Below are 5,297 nucleotides of genomic sequence, written 5' to 3' on the forward strand. Positions count from 1 at the left end.
AATCCTACTCCAAAAATATATATATATATTTGGTGAGGAAGATTAGCCCTGAGCTAACATCCATTGCCCATCCTCCTCTTTTTGCTGAGGAAGACTGGCCATGAGCTAACATCCGTGCCCATCTTCCTCCATTTTTTTAATATGTGGGACGCCGCCACAGCGTGGCTTGATAAGCAGTGCATAGGTCCACATCCAGGATCTGAACCTACGAACCCCAGGCCACCGAAGTGGAACACGCAAACTTAACCACTATGCCACTGGGCCAGCCCCCCAAAAATATTTTTAAATTAAGTTTCTTAATGTTAATTTGAAAATTCTCAAGTTTCTGATTGCTTTCTCTATGACATTATTGGATTCCTAAAATAAGTGTAAATAGCTCAGACTTTTCTTCTGGTTCTGGTTGTAAGACTTTCAGTCTCCGAATATTATCGTTTTGCCAGTTTTCTGGGAGAAATGTCAGTCATTTGATTTATTTTAATCAATAAATTTCCCTTCCCTTCAGCAAATTCTTGCCCTGGAAACCTGCCAAACCATGCATTTTGTGAATGAAATACTTGTTTTTGTGAAATTTCTATGAAACATAGAATTATTGAATACCTTTTACTAAATCACAGTGAAGTATCTGATGCAGCTTGTGAATTGTGTTTGAATCGTGTTGCATCTGGCACTAATTTCAAACATGTAAGTTTTATTTAAATTCTCAAGCATATCTTAAAAAACATAAAGCAGTTTTTCTTTGCCAAGAAATATTATAGTTTATGAATAGTTTTCCCTCATATTTAGTCATTTTTTTTCTTAGTGTAGAGATTACAAGTCACACTCATGTTATAAAAGATTAATTGTGGGGTTCCTGTTTGGTGGCTGCTAAATCTCTGATTGATGAAAATTTCCCCAAATATAATGAAATCCCTTAAATGTTTCTCAGTTGGAAAAAGTGAATACGACTTTGTTGAACATATAATAAATATGCCTCTTGCTGAAACTGAGAAAGAGAATAGTTAATTTCCTTCTGTACAAAATGCCTTGTTTTCTGCATTGAAGAAAAAGTAGTCTCATGATTTATGCAAAGGAATAGAAACAAGGGAGTTCTGAATTTTAGGAATTGTGTTGATATCCTTCATGGCTAAGGAATGACAATTTCTCTATCTGGATTCATTTTTTTAATTTGCAAAATGAACCATTTAAAAACAAAGTTAGTCTTCCAGGAATATGTTGGACAACTAACACTACCACATCTGTAAGAGTTGACATTTGAGGAAACAAAATTTCTGTAATACCGGATGTCGCCAAAGAAAAGTACTTTTTCTATATTGGTCATGTCAATATAGAAATTGGACCTTTCAAATTCTTCAGGTCCAATAGGCTGTGTATAGGAAGAGAGGGAGGAAAGGAAAGGGAGCTTTATTGAGCATTTCTGTATGCTAGGTATTTTGCATCTAATATCATATAATCCTAGGAGGTAGTTATTATCGTATCCATTTTACAGATAAGAAAATTAAGGCTAAAAGAGTTTAAGAAACTTGCTTAATGTCACACAGCTAGTAACATGCAGAACCAGTGTGGGGAAGTTTCACTGGACTCTGAGCTCATGCTCTTCCTACTGTCACACTCTGCCCCTTTTAAGGTGAAGTTCCTGATAAATTCCAGCACAGTACAGTCAATAAAGTGTAGACATCGTTACTACCCAGTGGGATGTGTACCCAGTTGGAGCTCATGAAAAGAGGCTTCAGGAGCAAAATGTGTCTTCTGTCTCCATCCCCTTCAGTACCTAGTGAGTGATCCAATCCCATCAGAGGCATCCTCGTCAATCATTCCTGGTTTGCTACATTGAAGTCTATGTTAGTCTTCCTTTTCCTAATACCTTCATCTTCCAAACAGCCCAGTGCCTGATTAATCTCTCTAAATGAAGGAATACATGTAAAGCTTTAAACACAGAGCCTGGCATGTAATCAATGGTCAACAAATGTTAGTTTCCTTCCCTTACACATAAAAACTAAGGAGCGTGTGCGTGAGTGTGTGTTAGGGGAAGGAGGATTGAACAGGCAGAGCACAGAGGATTTTTAGGGCAGTGAAAATACTCTGTACGATACCACAATGATAGATACATGTCACAAAACATTTGTCCAAACTCATAGAATGTACAACACCAAGAGTGAACTGTAATGTAAACTATGGACTTTGGGTGATTATGATGTGTCAGTGTAGGTTCATCAATTGTAACGAGTGTACCACTCTGGTGGGGGATATTGATAGTGGGGGAGGCTATGCATGTGTAGGGTAAATGAATATACAGGAGAATCTCTACCTTCCCCTCAATTTTGCTGTGAACCTAAAACTACTCTAAAAAATAAAGTCTTTAAAGAAATTAAACGAAGAACAATAGTTCATTACATGCAAAAATTATGTGAAATCCAAATTTTAGTGTCCATAAGTAAAGTTATATTGGAACATATACACAAAAAGAACTGAGTACATAAACATTGATAGACTATCAGATTAATTTGTCAACATCTTCATGGTCCTTACCATGTGCCCAATGCTCAGCACTTTGCTAAGGATTAAGGATGATACAAATGAAGTATATGAACTGGCCTGTCAAGAAGTTTGTAGTCTGAGACATGTAATGTGCTTACAAATGATATATTTCACACTGTAAGTACTAAAATCGTGAGGTCCATGATGTAAGAAGAAACTATAGAAGTCCAAAGAATGGAAAAGTGCGCTATATGGAATTTAGCACATGCTATTTCCTTTGCCTGGAGTACCTTTCTCTTTTGTATCTGTTGAACTTCTTTTCATCCTTCAAAATCTAGATCAAACATTATCTTCTGAATTAAACCTTTCCTGACTCATGCAGTTAATGCCTTTCTTCTCTATGCCTGCATGATAGTTGATACAACTACAGCTTTATCACATCGAAATACAATTACTTGGTCACATAGCAGGTGCTATGTTTGTGGAGAGAATGGATAGGTGATAGAAGTGGAGATGTCAATGCGTGGGATGAAGAGAAATAGGGAAGGTGGTTTAGGAGCATCACATGAACATGTGCGGAGTGGCAGCAATGCTACGGTTTAGAGAAGACATAAGAAACCAGCTCGAGTCAGACTATGAGGGCCCTTCCTTAAGACAAACAGACAAGTTCTACCTTGATATAGTAGAGGGAATTATAGGATTCTGATCAAAGGAGTGATCAGATGAAGTGGGTGTTCCGGGGAGATTAATATTATAGTCTTGTGAACACAAAAGATGGATTTGGAGGTAGCTGAGCCAACATGAAAGACGTCTACCTAGAAGACCATTATAGAATAAATGATTAGCATCTGGACAAAGGCAATGGAAATGGAAGATAAAGAGCAAATCTGACGGGCCGGCCCCATGGCTTAGCGGTTAAGTGCGCGCGCTCCGCTGCTGGCGGCCCGGGTTCGGATTGCGGGCGCGCACCGAGGCACCACTTCTCCAACCATGCTGAGGCCACGTCCCACATACAGCAACTAGAAGGACGCGCAACTATGACGTACAACTATCTATGGGGCTTGGGGGGGGAGAAAAAAAAGGAGGAGGATTAGCAATAGATGTTAGCCCAGGGCCAGTCTTCCTCAGCAAAAAGAGGAGGATTAGCATGGATGTTAGCTCAGGGCTGGTCTTCCTCACAAAATAAATAAATAAATAAATAAAAATCTGTTTAAAAAAAAAAAGAGCAAATCTGAGCATCACATCTAATATTTCCCTCATTCATTCACTCCGTTTCATTGTTGCTTTCATGCCTTTGCTCTTCTTATTGTTTCCTGCTTTCCTGCCATTCATATTCTGTATTCAATTTATGAATTCAACCCAGCCTTTGGGGATACCTCCTTTACTACGAACTCCCAAAAAGCATCTCTAATTAAATCTGACTTTCAAATACCCACTAAACTACCTGTTATATATCACCTCTCACCTCCTTTCCACCTTCAACACCACATCCTCTATTTATTCTAAACAATAACAAAGGTGTGTCAGGTGAGTGGTGGCTGTGTAGGTGGCCTCCTAGTGGTCTTTTTGGAGGCTGACCCAACACACTTTCCTCGTGGGGTTGAGAGAATGTAAAAAGTGCTTTCTGCCTCTCCTTTGATACTTACAGTTCAGAGGTGGAAATTCCACGTCAGCTAATCTCTCCCTCACAGATACATGTACACCATCTGGAAACCTCTTTTCCAGTTTTAACCCAGTAACTTTGGTGTCTTGTTCTCCATCATCTTTTTTGTTCCCCATAAAACGCCGTTACTCACCACACTAATCCTGACTGCCAAGTACAAGATGATGATGATGTGCTTGCAAAGAAAAAGAAAGCCGTAAGTTTAAAGTGAAATAACTAATTAAAGAACTAGCATCTCATGTTGAATGTGTCCAAAAGAACCCTTCAGAATGTTTTCCAAAGTTTCCACCATTCAAAATACGGGGGAATCATTTCTTACTCAGTGTTATTACATAATTATTTTGTCTGATTTTATTGCCGTGTGGCATTATCTTCTGTGGCCTGGGAATCTAATCAGCATTTAGGATATTGTCTCTATTGAAATGACTATTCTGAATTTCCTATAACTGTTGGGAAATAAACACTTGAAACTATTTATTTGCTAAATTGAGGACATCTTGAATGATCTGCCTCATACAATTTTATCCTTGCTAGGTTCCATCTTGGAAATTTTTTCGAGTTGCTTTCTATCTTTAAACTTTAGGTAAATTTACTTATCATTTAATTTCAGTCAAGAAAAGAACACGCCACGCTATGGTCTTGAATTATACACATGTTCTCAGCCGATCCAACCAAATCAGATACTGAACCACATGGACCCTGCCATCCTGCCCGCCCAGCTCTGAGTCTCACCCATCCCTAAAGCAATGTTTTCCCTCTTCCCAAGCTCACTTCCTAGGTCCTTTCTAGAATTTCATTTTAATTTATATATTGGCTTTTTATTTTTACCTCTTTGTCTTATATTTTAGTGCTCACTCTAGGGATTATGGTATCCATCCTTGACTTTTCACACACTACTTAAAGTTAATATTTTAACAGTTTATGTAAAATGTAGAAACCTTGGAACTGTTCAGGTCCATTTAATGTTCTTGACACATCCTTGATGTTGTCATATACACTACATCTACATAGATTGTAAATCCCACAATACAGTGTTTTGTTTTGCTTTAAACCATATATATCTTTTAAAGGAATAAAGAGGGGGAAATAGTCTTTTACATTTACCCACATATTTATTATTTCCAATGCTCTTCATTCCATCCCGTAGATCTGAGTTGAT

The sequence above is a fragment of the Ceratotherium simum genome, chromosome 6 (assembly GCF_057802395.1).
Source record: "Ceratotherium simum simum isolate JZ-2026a chromosome 6, ASM5780239v1, whole genome shotgun sequence".
Taxonomy (NCBI): Eukaryota; Metazoa; Chordata; class Mammalia; order Perissodactyla; family Rhinocerotidae; genus Ceratotherium; species Ceratotherium simum.